We start from the raw sequence: 19265 nt of genomic DNA, 5'->3' as shown, positions 1-19265 counted from the left end.
TCTCAAGCCAACGGAGGTGATTGGAAGAATTGTTTCTCATGAGATGTCACTTAAGGATAAAGAGGAACTTCACAACAAATTAAGTGGTGCCTACAAAGCCTCATGTGAAGCCCCTACATCATCAAGTGAGAAACAAAACTTCAATGAAGAATTGAGCTTAATGGTGAAGAACTTCAACAAGTTCTACAAGAGTAGAATCAAAGATAGAAGCTTCAAGTCAAGGTCCTACAATGACAAAAGATCTTCTAGTCGAGAGCGAAACTGCTACAGTTGTGGAGGACCCGGACACTATTCCAATGAGTGTATGGCTCCCTAAAAGAGAAGAGAAGATTCTCCAAAAAGAAGAAGCAAAGAATCACCACCAAGGGAGAGAAGGAGTAGAGATGATCGTTATGAACGAAGATACTCACGGAGAAGCAAGGATTCGAAAAGGAAGGAAAAATCATCAAGGAGCTACACAAAACGAAGACATCAAGCTCATGTTGGTGAATGGGTATCCGGCTCCGACTCCGACAGCCACTCCGAGAGAAGTTATCACTCCGACTCCGAAGATACTCAAGATGAAGGTGTTGCCAGTCTAGCACTTGTGTCAACCAACTCCTACGACATATTTGACTCACCAAATGAAGGAATTGGAAGATGCTTCATGGCCAAAGGTCCTAAGGTAACACACCCCGAGTATGTTGATTTCAATAGTGATGAAGATGACTTGTTAGGTGATGATTTGCTTGTTGACAACTCTAGTGATGAATACTATGATGAAACATCAATTAATCATGCTAATCAAGATAAAACGAATGACAATGATAAGGAGAAGATTGAGGCTCTAACTAAAGAACTAAACACTCTTAAGTTAGCTCATGAAACTATCTTCGAAGATCATCGAGAACTTTTAAGAGCTCATGAGAAATTACGCTTTGAAAAGCTCAATCTTGAGCAAGAGCATGAGTTCTTAAAAGCAATCAATGATGATCTCCGCAAGAAAAGTTCTTCTTACATTGCCAAGCGTTTACTCTTATCCACTTACATGCCTCAAGTCAAGTCTAGTAACAAGAACAAGAAAGATTCTTCCTCTAGCAGTAACAATGATCATGCTAAATCCAATATTGTTGCTTCTAGTAGTTCTCTTGATTCCACTAATGATTCTCTTAGCCAAGTTACACTTGAGCAAGAAAATAGCTTATTGAAGGGAATTATAGAGAAAGGAGTGTACAAAATCCTTGCCGGGAGTAAGCAATTCGAGGAAATTGTGCGCAAGCAAGGAATGCACCGGAAGAATCAAGGTGTTGGTTTTGAACGAAAGTTCAATGCCAATGGAGTTGAGTGGGAAGAAGATCAATACCCCAAGACAAAGTTTGTTCCTCAACAAGAGAAGTATGATACTTCTTTCAAGGGGACACAAGCTCAAGATGATCTTCCACCACAAGACTACAAGCAAAAAGGCAAGGACAAGCTTCAAGAGGAAATTGATGCATTTGAAGAAGCTCCTAAGACCTTAGTCAAGTGGATTCCCAAGACTACTTCAAGTTCCACTTCATCAAGTACGACTACAACTCCAAGGATTCCCATCAAGATGGTGTGGATCCAAAAGAAGAAGAACTAGAGAGTTCTTGAGGGTGACTCCGCCAACATACTTCACTCTTATCATTTTGGCAAGAACAAGTGCAATCAACTTCCACATCTTGCACTAGTTCAAGGAGTCACAAACCCTCTTGTTGGTAAGACAAGGGACAAGGTAACCTAAAAGTTTTCATGGACATCATCTTGTGTGTGCATCACTCTATGTCTATGGATATCCTTGTTTGTTCCTTGTGGGACTAACCCATGTAGGTATTGAAAGTGCAATTCACTCAAATGGATAGCTCCAAGTGATCTACATCAACATTGAGCATCCACATCTTCAACATCTACATGAAGTCAGCATCGACAAAACCCGAGGTTAGTTCATCCCTCTACGGGGGGATATCACATCTAGGGGGAGCTTTACTCTAAGACTTGAGCTAAAGCAACTCTAAAGATGTGAACACAACAATGCTTTATGTAAAAGTGGTAACCCCACTTGAGCTTAAACGATGAGTATGACCTATGATCAAGTGTTCTCACTTGACTCCTAAGTCAATATACTCATATATAGATGACCTTGTCATCGCAAATTGCTTGATAGATGCTAGAATTGGTTGTGCATGCCTTGTCACATATTTCATTTGCCATCTTATTGTGTGAGCATGCTGGTTGCATATTTTACTCATTCAAGGACATCCACTTGTTGTTTTGATTGTTTGGTTTTATTTCCTTTTGCCAAGTGGATGGACAAGAATGCCTAAGAACCTCCTCTAGCTATCTATGCTTTTCTCGTCTCAAACTCTATTCATGCTACATCACAAAATTTGATCAAGTCAGATTCGAACCACTCTGTGTGAGGAGCGCTCGGAGTCCTCGATTCGTCATAGACTTAAACTTCCAAAACCTCTTTATGATTCTCGGTCTGACCGATACCCTACTTTCGGTCCTACCGAGATCATTAAGTTGATCTAGGTTTTCGATCTTGGTGCAACCGATTTGAACCATTCGGTCACACCGAGTTGCAACAACTGTATACAGTTTTGCATCTCGGTGCCACCGAGTTGTTCCACTCGGTCACACCGATAGGGTCGGGCTATATATAGTCACGGGCAAAAATTTGGAAATTTCTCCGAACCCCTTCGCCCGCGCGATAGCCTGCTCTGCCAACTTGGTCTCCGGATCGTCTCCTCGCCACCAGCCGCCTCCAGTCGCTGGTCTCCGTCGCCGTCAACGGAAATTCAACCCCGCCGTTGCCGCCGTAGCGAGTCTCTGCCAAACTAGGGTATGGACTCGATCTTTGTGCTATTCCCCAATCCGATTCTTAGCACATTGTGATCATCATGATTCTTGCCACGTTTGTTAAACTTCTATCCAGTCAATGAACTCGTAGATTAGGTTTAATTCGAAAATTTTAGGGTTAGGTTTCCGCCGAAACCATCTCGGACCCACCGAGTTGAAAAACTCGGTCCCACCGATTTGGCTTATGCCATTGCACAAGTGAGACTCGGTCTGACCGAGAATTACTTATCGGTGTGACCGATTTTGGAACTCTGTGAAACCCTAGCAGTCTCGGTGCCACCGAACTGTGACTCGGTCTGACCGAGTTCACTAGTTTAGGTGCCAAAACTGCTTCGGTATCACCGAGTTTAGAAATCGGTAGATCCGAGATGCTTTCAGTGGGAAACTAAAACTAAGTTTTTGAATTATTCTTTTGCAAAAAAAAAATCTCGGCATTTTGTGATGCTTATCCACTCTATCTCATCTATAACCTATTCACAGGGTCAGCAGTCAGAGTTTGCATCATGTCAGACCAAAGTGATAGCCAGAACTTGTCAGAGCAGCAAGTGCAGATGAGTGAGGGCACTAGTCCCTCAAGTTCCTCAAATGATGGCAGCAGGAGCACCCCTAGCAATCTGCCTAAAGCTGCCACAAGACAGAGAAAGAAGAGAACCTCAGACTCAGAAGATGAAGATTATGTGGCAGAAGAGGAAGCAACTTCCAAGAGAGTTGAGCCAGCACAGGGCATAAAACCAGGGATGAAGATCAAAAGGCCAGCAGGCAGGCAGCCTATGTCAAAGGCCAGAGCTTCAAATGAGAAGCCCACTCCCATTGAGCCAGTTGCTGCTGAAGGCAAGAAGAGGAAAGAAAGGGTGAAGAAAACTCTAGCCAGAGTGCTTGGCAAGGCTTCCATCATGGAAGATGAGGAGGAAGAAGAAGAGGTAGCTGCACCAGCACCTAAGGCACCCAAGCTGATGGGTGATGCCATAAGAACAGGGGCAGCTGCTTCCAAGGCCAAGCCAGCTCCCAAGCACAAGCCAAGAAGGAGAAGGCAAGGAAGGAGAAAGCTGCCAAGATGCCTACTCAAGAGGAGGCATCTGAATATTTCCTGAAAACCAAACAAGAGCAGCTTGGTTACTTGATTGCATCCACCCTGCGAATTGAGCAAGGACTAGCCACCCTAACTCAGAACCAGGCAAGCTTAGAGAGGATCATGGAACAAAAGTTCTATGACTTGGATGTCAAAGTGACAGAGATTCAGACTGTAGTGGAGCAGCTCCAGGATGACATGCAGGAGAGGAGAGGCAAGACTACAACTGATGCCTTTGCCAGAGTGCCACGAGGTCCGAGGTCGTCTGCAGTGCTAGTTGCTAACCCCAGAGCCACCACGTCTGCACCAGCTACAGCCTCAGTTCCACCAGCTCCAGCGTCCACTTCAGCCTCGACTCCGACCACGTCTACAGAAGGCTTCGTCCTTGGAGTGCTCCGGACTCCACCACCACCTGAAGATCAAGCCTGAGTGTCGACTTAGCACTATGCATTTTCTAGGAACTTTTTGGTAACTTGTTGCCAAAGGGGGAGAAAATGTATAGATCATAGGCTTCGAGAGAGAGTGTTGCTTTTATTCTCTCTTGTTTTATTTGGTGGTTTTTCGAACTTTGTTTGCTTTTGTGTGAGATACTATGTCATTGCTCGTGAGACATTGATGATCATGTGTTTGATCATAAGCTACACTTAATGTTTGCTTAATATTATCATCTTATCTATCTTATGTGATCATTCACTATTCTTGGTGATGAGTGCATGTATTTCATTCTTATCATTTGAAGGCTCCACCAAGATGTATGTGACATGGAAGAGTAACCCATGACTCTAACTCTTTGTGCATTTGCAGTCCAAAGCAAATTTTAAATATGCACAAATTTAGGGGGAGCTCTTACTTGTCACATACTTCTCAAAGCGACGATATATTTCATGCTTATTATCATTTGTCGAAGCTTTGATCTATATGTTGTCATCAATTACCAAAAAGGGGGAGATTGAAAGTGCAACTATCCCTAGGTGGTTTTGGTAATTCATAACAACATATAGCTCATTGAGCTAATGCTATTCCAAGATGACTATTTCAGGAAAGCTCAATGATTGGCATGGCATGGATGTGAAAGTGGAACCCTCAAAATGCTAAGGACAAAGGATTGGCTCAAGCTCAAAAGCTCAAGACTCTTCATTTTATATTTTAGTGATCCAAGATCACATTGAGTCTTTAGGAAAAGCCAATACTATCAAGGAGGAATGAGGTGTTGCTTAATGAGCCTCTTGCTTCATGTGCTTAGTGATATGCTCCAAAACCCTCAACTACTTTCTCATATCCACATATGACCTAAACCCTAAGCCAAACTCAGTCCTACCGATTCTTTCTATCCGGCGCCACCGAGTTTCACTTGTCATAAGCCACTACCAAACCCTAGCAATTCGGTTCTACCGATAGGGATCTCGGTCTCACCGAGATGGGATTGCAAACTCTCTGTTTCCCTTTCGTAACTTTTCAGTCTCACCGAAAGAGCGAATCGGTCCCACTGAGATTGCAATGTAAACTCTTTGTTTCCCTTTTGTAACTTTTCGGTCTCACCAAAAGAGCAAATCGGTCCCACCGAGTTTGCCTGACCAACTCTCTGGTTAGCTTATTACCAAACTCGGTCTCACCGAGTTTGTGTAATCGGTCTCACCGAGATTACATTATGCCCAAACCCTAACCATATCGGTCCTACCGAGTTGCATGTCAGTCCCACCGAAAATCTCTAACGGTCACTAGGTTTACCTTTTCGGTCCGACCGAGTTTGTTGATTCGGTCCCACCGAGATTGGAAAACTGTGTGTAACGGTTGGATTTTGTGTGGAGGCTATATATACCCCTCCACCTCCTCTTCATTCATGGAGAGAGCCATCAGAACACATACACAATTCCAACTCATATGTTCTGAGAGAGAACCACCTACTCATGTGTTGAGACCAAGATATTCCATTCCTACCATATGAATCTTGATCTCTAGCCTTCCCCAAGTTGCTTTCCACTCAAATCTTCTTTCCACAAAATCCAAATCCTATGAGAGAGAGTTGAGTGTTGGGGAGACTATCATTTGAAGCACAAGAGCAAGGAGTTCATCATCAACACACCATTTGTTACTTCTTGGAGAGTGGTGTCTCCTAGATTGGCTAGGTGTTACTTGGGAGCCTCCGACAAGATTGTGGAGTTGAACCAAGGAGTTTGTAAGGGCAAGGAGATCGCCTACTTTGTGAAGATCTACCGCTAGTGAGGCAAGTCCTTCGTGGGCGATGGCCATGGTGGGATAGACAAGGTTGCTTCTTCGTGGACCCTTCGTGGGTGGTTGCTTCTTCGTGGACCCTTCGTGGGTGGAGCCCTCCGTGGACTCGCGCAACCATTACCCTTCGTGGGTGGAGCCCTCCATGGACTCGCGCAACCATTACCCTTCATGGGTTGAAGTCTCCATCAACGTGGATGTAGGATAGCACCACCTATCCGAACCACGGGAAAAACATCCGTGTCTCCAATTGCGTTTGAATTCTCCAAACCCTTCCCTTTACATTCTTGCAAGTTGCATGCTTTACTTTCCGCTGCCAATATACTCTTTGCATGCTTGCTTGAATTGTGTGATGATTGCTTGACTTGTCCTACAATAGCTAAAATCTGCCAAGAACTAAAATTGGGAAAAGGTTAAGTTTTTATTTGGTCAAGTAGTCTAATCACCCCCCCTCTAGACATACTTTCGATCCTACACCAGTCCTATTCCTCCACCGAGGTGTATGCTCTAACTTGGCACGGTTCTACTGCTCATATATGCATTTGGTGTCTTGCATTGCATAGTTTAGACATCATATACACAATATTCAACACCATGTTCTTAGTTTAGAGATCATATATGCAAATGCCCTCCGCTTAGCATATAAATCTCATATGTGAATTAAATCATGCGATCCTGGTTACTTAGATAACATGTATATGAATTATGTCATGCGATCATGTTTAGTTAGTCATCACATCTTTGAATTATGTTATGCTATGCTATCCAGTTTAGATAGACATCATATATGTGAAATTATGTCATGCTATCCATTTTAGTTAAACAATATACATGTCAATTATTTAATGCCCTCGTTTTTCCACACTATCTATTGCATCTGTCTCTCATACAATGCATGTACATTCAATTATGTTTCCTGTTTATCACCCATTTGAATTAGAGCGGGTGATGGCAGTATCTAGCGGAGTAAAAACACGATATTCAAATAAAACCATGCTACCTCTTGGTGGAGATAGCACCCCGGTTGTACATGCACGAGAACTAGCCCTACCACACATAACCCAGACTCTTGCAGATTTTACCCCTACTGCGATGACAGAGAACCAACTTCACCCAATCTAACCCCAACCCCAGCAGATAGTAACCCAGTTCCTATTCACACAGCACCATCTCCACCACAGAGCTCCCAAACAAGAGCAGTTAGTAAGGTAGCTCCAATGCTCAAAGCGCCAGTACTACCACGAGGAACCCCAACTCCACCAGTTAGTACACCTATTCCTGTGGAGGAAGCACAACCAGCCATTCATAGTTTAGCATCTATCGCATTTGATGTTGTTAAATCCTATGTGCGTATCTTCCCATCATGGAACTATTAAATTGAAGATGAAGGAAAATTCCAGTTGCAGGTGTTTGTCCAGGAGTTATGTGTAAGTAATGTTATTCATGGCAATTACTTTGCTTTATCCCATATATTCTACCTCCATGATGGTTATAATACAACAAATTTTCCCATTTTTCTCTATAGAGAAGGACCGATTTGGAAACTCAGGATGAGGTAACCTGTGCTAATACCTCTGTATTTTCAAGAATGCTTGGTGGCAGTATCGGAATTACCTGAAGAAAACGAACTTCACTGGCAAAGAAACTCATCAAATTCCCTTGCGTTCTCCTGAGACACATTTACTGGAGGATGGCGGGGAACGCCTTGTTCTTTACTGGTCCCAAACCAAGAATGTGGTAAGGTCTATGAGCTCATTTTATTTTAAGTACTATATGCTTGTGTCTTACTATACTCTGTTCATGTAGAACAAGTGCTTAAACCTAAAGAACAACTATTCTCATTTAAGATTCCATTGCTATCGTGCATACTGCTTTGCTCTTTAACAACTATTCTCATTTAAGATTCCATTACTATTCTCATTTATTCATACAAACTTATTTTTAAATTGAACTATCCAATGGAAACTCCAATGGCACAACAGGTATGTTTACGCATGCTTCTTTAATAGGTTTGCTCTTATAAATAGGTCTGTTGATTTCAATTTCAATTGTGTATACAATTGACTTCTCATATCACGCACATTACTAGCATCATAACAGGGCCAATAGTGTTGTTGTACATGTAGACCCGTGGTACCCATCTGAAATCTTGTTGTGTCATTTAGTATCCCACGCTTTGTATTCTTTCAGTGCTGCTTTCTCTTGAACTGATATGATTTGAACCGTGTCTCTATTTTGATTTGGCAATACAATGAAGTGACCATAGGACATAGATATATGTTTATTTGATGCTTTTATAATGTACTACTTGGCAAGAGAATACTTGGTAGTTTAATCTTGTCCACCTTACTAATGAACTGGTTCACCGAAATGAGTTTCATATACTAGTACATGCTAAACCTGTTATATGTCTACTTGTTTCTTCTTTTAGAATGCTGACAGAATATTGGGGAAGAGTGCCTTATTAAGCAATGATAAAGGAAGTAATGCAGATAAGGTTCAGGATCATGAAACATCCTTGTTGGTCTCCAACAAAGCTGATAAATAGCTAAGGAAAACTATCTTGAAGACAGTGAGGCAACCCCAAAGTCCTGTCTTGGTTTACTGTTCGAGTTACTGGCCACTACCGCTTGCACAAGCTATTCAAACTCACTGTCTGAATCAGTTTGGTTTCTTTAGTCTCAACTACAAGATGAAAGACATCGATCAGCTGTGCTGTGACAAGAATAGGAAGGACTGCGGAAGTCCCTGGAGCATTTAGATACATACTTTCTGGTGCAACAACAAGCGTTGGAGGATTTTAGTGCCAAACAGGACAAAGCTAATAAGCTTGCTAAGCTTATTGCCAGCAAGGTGCATACCCAGGATAACGTTTCTTGAGCTCTTCTGAAGGTGTTTCAATTGTGGACTTGTTTTGTGAAGACCCACAAGTGTAGGGGATCTATCGTAGCCTTTTCGATAAGTAAGAGTGTCGAACCCAATGAGGAGCAGAAGGAAATGATAAGCAGTTTTCAGTAAGGTATTCTCTGCAAGAATTGAAATTATCGGTAACAGATAGTTTTGTGATAAGGTAATTTGTAACAAGTAGCAAGAAATAAAAGTAAATAAGGTGTAGCAAGATGGCCCAGTCCTTTTTGTAGCAAAGGACAAGCCTGGACAAACTCTTATATGAAGGAAAGTGCTCCCGAGGACACATGGGAATTATCGTCAAGCTAGTTTTCATCACGTTCATATGATTCACGTTCGGTACTTTGATAATTTGATATGTGGGTGGACCGGTTCTTGGGTACTGCCCTTACTTGGAAAAGCATCCCACTTATGACTAACCCCTATTGCAAGCATCCGCAACTACATCAGAAGTATTAAGGTAAACCTAACCATAGCATGAAACATATGGATCCAAATTAGCCCCTTACGAAGCAACGCACAAACTAGGGTTTAAGCTTCTGTCACTCTAGCAACCCATCATCTACTTATTACTTCCCAATTCCTCCCTCTAGGCCCAAACAATGGTGAAGTGTCATGTAGTCGACGTTCACATGACACCACTAGAGGGATGACAACATACATCTCATCAAAATATCGAACGAATACCGAATTCACATGACTAATTATAGCAAGACTTCTCCCTTGTCCTCAGGAACAAACGTAGCTACTCACAAAGCATATTCATGTTCATAATTAGAGGGGTATTAATATGCATAATGGATCTGAACATATGATCTTCCACTAAGTAAACCAACTAGCATCAACACTACTAGCAACCCACAGGTACCAATCTGAGGTTTGGATACAAAGATTGGATACAAAAGATGAACTAGGGCTTGAGATGAGATGGTGTTGGTGAAGATGTTGATGGAAATTGACCCCCTCCAAATGAGAGGATCATTGGTGATGACGATGGTGATGATTTCCCCCTCCCGGAGGGAAGTTTCCCCGGTAGAACAGCTCTGCCGGAGCCCTAGATTGGTTCTGCCAAGGTTCCGCCTCGTGGCGGCGGAGTTTCTTCCTGAAATCTTGCCGCTGGTTTTCCCTCGACGAAAGACTCCATATAGCCAAAGATGGGCATCTGAGGGCCACTAGGGGGCCCACGAGGCAGGGGGCGCGCCCAGGGGGATAGGGCGCGCCCCCCACCCACGTGGCCAGGGTGTGAGCCCCCTCTGGTAGTTTCTTCGTTCAATATTTTTTATTAATTCCAAAAATGACTTCCGTGAAGTTTCAGGACTTTTTGAGCTGTGCAGAATAGGTCTCTAATATTTGCTCCTTTTCCAGCCCAGAATTCCAGCTGCCGGCATTCTCCCTCTTCATGTAAACCTTGTAAAATTAGAGAGAATATGCATAAGTATTGTGACATAATGTGTAATAACAACCCATAATGCAATAAATATCGATATAAAACAATGATGCAAAATGGACGTATCAACTCCCCCAAGCTTAGACCTCGCTTGTCCTCAAGCAAAAGTCAAAATCGAAAAATATGTCCACATGTTTGGATATAGAGGTGTCAATAAAAATAAAATACGGACATGAGGGCATCATGATCATTCTTAGAACAGCAACATATATATATATATAGTCATATGATCTCTTATGCTAAAGTAACAATTCAATCACAATTTCAAGTATGAATCATAAACTTCATTGAGAACCAACAAACTCTAATCTCAGTCATTGAGGCAATTGCAATTTATCATATGTCGGATCACGGGTTCCGGCAAACCCTTGAGGTTTTCTCCCTATCGATCCACCTGGGCCGTCTTAGGGCAGAGGTGGTGGAGGCGCTCCATGAGCTACCTCGCCGGTAGCTGGCGGAGGGTGAGGCGGAGAGAGGAACGGCATAGGGGAGCCCCCTGCGGTGCAGACAAGCTCGGCGATGCGGTAGAGCCAGTCCTCGTAGAGGTCCTCGACCGTGCGGTAGCGCAGGAGCTCGTGCGCCATGAGGAGCATGGCCCATGCATCCATGGGAGGGCGACGTGCATGGGAAGAAGAACCGGTCGGGTTCAGCGATGGAGTGGCGGTGCGGCCGTCCCGCCGCACCGAGGATTGCAGCGAGGATGCTTGCTGCTCATTCCGCGCCGGGACGGTGGTGGCAGGCGACGGGGAACGACGAGGTGGCCCGCCGACGGGAGCTGTCTGAGCGACGTGGGCGGAGAGGGCAGCCCGGCGCTCAGCACGTGCGCGGCGTGCGTCTGCCATGGAGACGACGAAGCAACGGGGCATGGAGCGACGGAAGGAAGCATCGGCACACCCCTACCTGACGCGCCAAATGTCGAATCACGGGTTTTGGCAAACCCTTGAGGTTCGAACACTGGGGTGCGCGCGAAGGTTTTCTCCCTATCAATCCATGCCCGAGCTCTCCAAGATCTCGCTGACGAACTCGACGAACTCACAACACAGAAAGACACAAGTTTTATACTAGTCCGGGCCACCGTTGTGGTCTAATACCCTACTCCAGTGTGGTGGCTGTGGATTGCCTCTTGGGCTGATGATGAACAGTACAAGGGGAAGAACAGCCTCCTAAGGTTGAGGTGTTCTTGTGTTTGGTGAACTTGTGTGGGTGAGAAGCCTCTCGATCCGTTCTCGATCCGATCCTCTCTACTGTGGTGTCTAGTTCTACTTATATAGGCCCTGGTCCTCTCCCCAAATGTTGAGCGGGAAGGGAGCCAACAACATCTAATTTGTAAGGGGACAGCTTGTAACACCCTCGATGCGGCTATATCTCCCACGTGTCGAAGCACGACTTAGAGGCATAACCGCATTGAAAGCAATGTCGCAAGTGAGGTAATCTTCACACAACCCATGTAATACATAAGGGAAAGAGATACATAGTTGGCTTACAATCGCCACTTCACACAATACATGAATAAAGCATTACAACATCCAAACACACTCAAGGTCCGACTACGGAACCAAAATAAAAGAAGAACCCCAAATTGCTACACAGATCCCTGATCGACCCCAACTGGGCTCCAATACTAATCAATTAGAACGAAACAACATAAAGGACAAGATCTTCATCGAGCTCCTCCTTGAGCTTGGTTGCGTCATCTGCACGGTTCAACGGCACCTGCAAGCTGGTTTTGTAAGTAACTGTGAGTCACGGGGACTCAGCAATCTCACACCCTCGCGATCAAGACTATTTAAGCTTATAGGAAGGGTAAAAGGCATGAGGTGGAGCTGCAGCAAGTGACTAGCATATATGGTGGCTAAACATACGCAAATGAGAGCGAGAAGAGAAGGCAAAAGCACGGTCGAACAACTATGATCAAGAAGTGATCCTAGAACAACCTACGTCAAGCATTACTCCAACACCGTGTTCTCTTCCCGGACTCCGCCGAGAAGAGACCGTCACGGTTACACACGCGTTTGATGTATTTTAATTAAGGTCAACTTCAGGTTTTCTACAACCGGATATTAACAAATTCCCATCTTCCCATAACCGCAGGCACGGCTTTTGAAAATTCAAATTCCTGTAGGGGTGTACCAACTTAGCCCATCACAAGCTCTCATGGTCAACGAAGGATATTCCTTCTAGCAGGAAGACCCGATCAGACTCGGAATCCCGGTTACAAGACATTTCGACAATGGTAAAACAAGACCAGCAAAGCCACCCGAATGTGTCGACAAATCCCGATAGGAGCTGCACATATCTCTTTCTCAGGGCACACCGGATTGTCCAAGGTTCCAGTAGGCTAGCCCAGAGTTGCCCCTGGTGGCCACCGGCAGCTGACAGGTTGGACCAACTCTCAGAGGAGCACTGGCCCGGGGGTTTAAATAAAGATGACCCTTGAGCCGGCCAACTCAAGGGAAAGAAAAGGCTAGGTGGCAAATGGTAAAACCAATGTTGGGCCTTGCTGGAGGAGTTTTATTCAAGGCAAACTGTCAAGGGGTTCCCATTATAACCCAACCGCGTGAGGAACACAAAATCCGGTAACATAACACCGATATGACGGAAACTAGGGCGGCAAGAGTGGAACAAAACACCAGGCATAAGGCCGAGCCTTCCACCCTTTACCAAGTATATAGATGCATTAATTAAATAAGAGATATTGTGATATCCCAACAAGTAAACATGTTCCAACAAGGAACAACATCTCCATGTTCCAACAAGGAACAAACTTCAATCTTCACCTGCAACTAACAACGCTATAAGAGGGGCTGAGCAAAGCGGTAACATAGCCAAACAACGGTTTGCTAGGACAAGGTGGGTTAGAGGCTTGGCTTCACAATATGGGAGGCATGATAAGCAAGTGGTAGGTATCACAGCATAGGCATAGCAAAAGAGCGAGCAACTAGCAAGCAAAGATAGAAGTGATTTCGAGGGTATGGTCATCTTGCCTAAAATCCCGCAAGGAAGAAGAACGAGTCCAGGAAGAATACAAATGGACGTAGACGAACGGTTCCTCACAAACGCGACGTTACCGGAACCAACCCGAAGAAGCAACACCGGAAAGAAGCACACAACATAGTAAACAAACCACACATGAACATGGTATGATATGCGGGATGCGGTATGTGATGCATATGCAAGAGTTGACAAGGAATGATTTAAGCTGGCCTCAACTTGGAAATACAAGAGTGCCACTGGAAAGGTGAGGTGATTTCGGTTGAAATCGATATAAAGATCACCGGAATCGGATGCACGGTTTGGAAATGGCAAGCAAAACAAATATGGCACTGGTCTGCGATAATCAGCAAGTGACCAACTAAATGCATCAAGATAAATATGCTACAACACTCAAACATGGCTGGGATCTACTCATGATGCTTGAAAAAAGATGAACACTGAGCTACGGCTAATTCACTCATTAACAAGCTCAAACAAGCATGGCAAAAGTGCAAATGATAACAGGTTTCAGACTTAGTGAAATAACAACAAATCAGGAATTTATCATCAGGAAGCACTCTTTAGAGCATGAAAACTATACGCTACAAGAAATTAACATGGCAAAGCAAGGCATGGCATGAAGCTACTCAAAGCACTTAACAAAAGTCCCTTAGTGACCTTGAGCCGAAAGGGATCAGAAAATACCATTGCAAGCATGTGAACATGGCAAAAACATAAACAGATCTAAGACTTAGTGAAAAACTGGAGCATGCAAATCAGTTAACGAGTAGGCATGTTTACGAGCTCGATGCACTCACTACAGAGCATGGCATGACAAACTAAGCATACACCCATGAAGAATACATGGCATAGGAGCCAGACATGGCAAGAACAACAACATAGCATGCACGGATCAATATCAACATCCTCGGCAAAATCGCTAATCATGTCAACAATCTGCCAGGATTCACGAAATAGCAAAAGTAGAGCTCGATTGACTCAAGCTAGGCTGCTCCATAAATGCAAACAAAGACATGGATGGATAGAGCACCACAATGTTAACAAAACATCCTTACTGATCATCCTCAAAAGAGGCACGGATCACTAAGAAACAACATGAACATATGGCATAACGACAAAATCAGGACAAGGACTTAGAGAAATTCTAAGTCCCTGAAATCAGCATTACCGATTACGCTACTTTGGAAGCTTGTTCTAGTCACCACACATATCACAAAAATACATGGTAAGCACCTCTGTAAAGATGGCATGACATATAACAAAACACATGTAGAGCTCAGGATCATATCATGCACACATTAATCATGGCAAAAATGACAAATATCTATTTGATGAAACAGATCTGCCAAGTTTATCACATAGCCCTCTTCCAATAGCATTTCGGGCATCAAGATGAGCTCAAATGAAAATGATGCAATGAGATGAAATGATGTACTCGTCGAGACGAACATTTTGATATGCTACACGCACGAATCGGAGCTACAGATGCAGAGATACGATGCGACGAAGATGCCAAAAAGTTAGGGTTTCGGGAGGAGAAAGTCAACCGTCGAGTGGATCCAGATCTGAGATTCGAGGCATGCTTCCCGAGGCGGCAGCGGAACTCGCCAGAATCGGCGAAGACGACGGCGGCCGGTGGCGCTCGGGGCGCGGGGAGGCCGGGGACGGCGAGGCGCGGGGCGGCCGCGGCGGTGCGGTGCGGCGCCGGTGCTGGACGGCGGCGCGGGACGGCGCAGACGGCGGCGGCGAGCCGTGACGAGGTGGCGGAGGAGGCGAGCTGCTCCGGCCGGCTCGGGCGGCGAGCAGCTCCGGGCGGCAGCGCGGTGAGGCGGAGGGAGCAGGCGAGGTGGAGCGGGGCGGAGCGAGGCGCTGGAGTGGAGAGGGGCGCCGATGACAGGCGGTCGGGCGGCCGCGTGGAGGTCGCCGGCGGCAAGCTAGCGGGGCGGCGCGGCCGGACGGCGAGACTCTCAGGCGCGCGAGGCGGCGGGGCAGGGCGGGCCGGGCGGTGGCGAGATCCGGGTCCGAGCGGGCCCGCGATGGGCCGCGGCGGGCCGGTGCGGCGGCGAGAGGGCGGCGGGACAGGTGGCGCCATGCGGTTGGGCGCGGGAGGCGGAGAGGCTAACGTGTCGCGCTCCCATTGGTTGGAGCGACGTGGCGGCTGGACATGTCCGTCGGCGGGGAAATTGGCCGGCGGTGCAAGGTGGACAAAAGTTAGGGTTTAGGGTAGGGGAAGATCCGAAAATTCGGGGGAAGTGCTATATATATAGGTAGAGGGAGCTAGGAGAGTCCAAATGAGATGCGGTTTTCGGCCACGCGATCGTGATCAAACGAATGAGATGATGGAGGGGTTTTTGGTGGGTTTTGGGCCAAATTGGAAGGGTGTTGGGCTGCAACACACACGAGGCCTTTTCGGTCCCTCGGTTAACCGTTGGAGTATCAAACGAAGTCCAAATGGCACGAAACTTGACAGGCGGTCTACCGGTAGTAAAACAAGGCCGCATGACAAGTCTCGGTCCAATCTGAAAACGTTTAACACCCGCACACGAAAAGAGGTTAAAGGGAACTCCGGGTGACATAAGAGCGCCGGATTGCAAAACGGACAACAGGGAAAATGCTCGGATGCATGAGACGAACATGTATGCAAATGAAATGCACATGATGACATGTTATGCAATGCATGACACACAAGCAATGACAACGCAACAACAGTGAATAACTGGAAGACACCTGGCACATCGGTCTCGGGGCGCTACAACACTCCACCACTACGAGAGGATCTCGTCCCGAGATCTAGAATGGCACCGGAGGGAAAAACGGAAGAGAAAGAGAAGAGGTAAAACTAAGTTGCTTCTTTGACAAACGAGTGAAACCAAAGAACCTTGAAAAGGTTAAGCCATTTCGAGAAAAGAATACAATAGAGATAAATGAAGTTGAAAGCACTCCGTTAGCAAAGAGGAACAAGGAAGAACAATTTCGGCAGCACTCCGGTTGAAAAGTGATACAAGACTTGATAAGATGAAAAGAACTTGAGCAGAGGACACGACACTCCGGTTAAATGGATAAGAAAAAGAAAGAAGCATGATTTTGACAAAACAAAATGATGGGTTGAAAAGAGCAACATCGCAATGCCTCCGGAAGAGAGAAAATAGAAGATAGATCATTGAGATAAAAGAATGTAGAAGAAAATGCCAACTTCTGCTACAAAAGAGCTTGAAAAGGTATCCTTAGGAGAAGGGTCGAACGGAGTTGTTGGAACACCAACAACGGAAGGACAAGCTTGAAGTGGGCTTATAGAAGGCATCTCAACATTATGAGGTGACAACTTGGCACTCACGGAAAAGATTTGATAGGATTTATAAGAACAAGGAGACGAGTAACTATTTCACCGGGAGGATAAATGAAGAACTTGGATCATTAATAAACCCCATAGATAGACACAATCCTTAGGGAAGGCTTTAGGTGAAATATAACCCAATATAACTCCAAAGAAGAGGTTGATGGATTTAAAATACCCCATTCTTAACAACATGTGAATCATGAGCCATGAACTCAAATTATCAAGAATGACATAATACCACCTCCAATGATACGGAAAGAAGAATTGCACTCCGGATTGCAAGATGAAGAATACTTGAACTCCTTTGAAAAGAAACTTGATGAACACTTTGAAAAGGAATTAAATCCTTGATGAACCATCATGTAGAACCTCCATGAAGAACTCCGGTAAACAAAGGAATAACGAAAATAAAGAGAAGTTGGAAAACACAAGGTGAATCCTTGCAATGATTTAGATGTATCTTCACGACGATATAATGCAGAAAAGCTTGGAACTCCGGAAAAGAAAGATGAAACAAATGAAACCGAGAATTTGATGAGCCTCCGAAATAGGAAATTAATCACTTGGATGAAACGAAGAATAAGAATTACGTTGTGCGCATCCTTCACCAATTTAGATTGATGACAAGCCACGGATTTGGCAAACTACTTATTCTCATTGAAAGAATTAATATAGATATTGCGCCAACTTGGGAAGGTATTGAATGAACCATCGGAAGAGTTGAAACAACGAATAAATAGATATGATAAAGAAGGAAGAGAAAACTCTTAAACGAACCACCGTAAGAATTGAAAACGATTGAAGAAAAGATAAAGAAGCACCAGGAAGAATTATAAAAAGAACGAAGATACTTGAGACAATCTAGATACATGAGAACGAAGGGATCACAAACTGATTGTAGATCACTTGAACGATGCACCGGTAAGATTGGAGAATGACAACTGAAAGCTGAGAATGAATAAACCTGAATTTGATGGACTCCAGATAATCAAACTGAGAAGACTCTTGAATTACACTGGATAGGTGAAAGAATTCCCACAATCGAAAATAATTATGAGAGCAAGGCAACAAGCTAGAATGACGAATCTTGAAGAGAATGGAGCAAGATATGGAGGAAAAATTCTTCTTCGGTCTCCAAATGCAGAGAATGATGATGAGAAACACCACCATGAATTGTTGATGCCCTCCGGAATGAAAATAGAAAAGGTTGAGCCAATGATGAAAGAATTTGACCAATCTTGGAGAAATACATTTGACTGATGATGATTCATTCTTATGTCAAACTTCAAAAGAATTTAGGATAGCTCCGGGAAAATAAGAAGAGTCAGGTAAGATCCTGGGAAAAGACCTGTGGGTTAGGGCCCACTCAAAAGAAACACCATTGATGATTTAAAAGATATATTGCGCCGGTTGAATTAAATGGCTTGAATGAGATAACATCCTCGAAAGATCTTGAACGACTGCAAAGTGGAAACACGAATCTACGAGATATCTTGAGCACTCCGGAACAATTGAATAGCGAGAAATGAAGGAATATGAGGAGCACCAGCAAGAGAGGTTATTTGAAACGAGGAAAAGGGATATGATCAACACCAAAAGTTTGAATTGGTTCCACCGGAGAAGAAAGAGAATGAATAATGTTGAACTTGAGGTTCCGTTAGAATCTTCATGAGAATCACTGGATAAGAACATTGAAGGAAAAGAATGGAGATACTTCCATAAATAAAATGAATAGTTGAAAAAGAAATCTGAGTCCTTGAAGAAAAAGCGTGGGTGGGCGGGAAAAACAAAGGCAACTTGGGGACAGATGAAACAAACACCGTTGAGAAGAACTAATACTTGATCTTGCGAATGTTGAAATGATCGGATCCACTTGAAGAGAAACACACCGGTTGAAAAGGATTGACATGACAGACTCGATGATCGAGAAGGATTAGTATTCATATCGGAGTATAAGAACACCATTTAGGAAAGGTATGGAATCAACATTTGACTTCGAAGCAACTCGAATACCACAACTCAAAACAAAACAAAGAATTGGCTTGCAGAATAAGCACGAACACACATATGATAGAGATTTCGTCTGAAGTTTTCGTGGTGGGGCCTACACGGGCTTGATCGTACAACACCATCATGTACAAGGCAGTGCACATGACATACGAAGCGTCCCCAAGTCGGCATAGCCAAGGACTCTTTAAGACACAACGAGACCACTGTAAAACCAACCGTGGATAGGCGAACCACTAGACGTCGAACCCCAATTTCATATCATACATCTGTCGGAAAGATATCCTAAGAGCTACTTGAATTCCCACTTATAAACTCCCGAAATTTTCCAGTTATGCAATCAGGTGTTGGGGATACAGGGGAAGCATAATATCTCACCCAAAACTAGCAAATCCTACATCCAGCTATATCCA

Source organism: Triticum urartu, chromosome 5A (genome assembly GCF_056163025.1).
Source record: "Triticum urartu cultivar PI428250 chromosome 5A, HENAU_Tu73, whole genome shotgun sequence".
NCBI classification, from domain to species: Eukaryota; Viridiplantae; Streptophyta; class Magnoliopsida; order Poales; family Poaceae; genus Triticum; species Triticum urartu.
The sequence above is the reverse complement of the archived record's forward strand: the minus strand, read 5'-3'. Positions refer to the sequence as shown.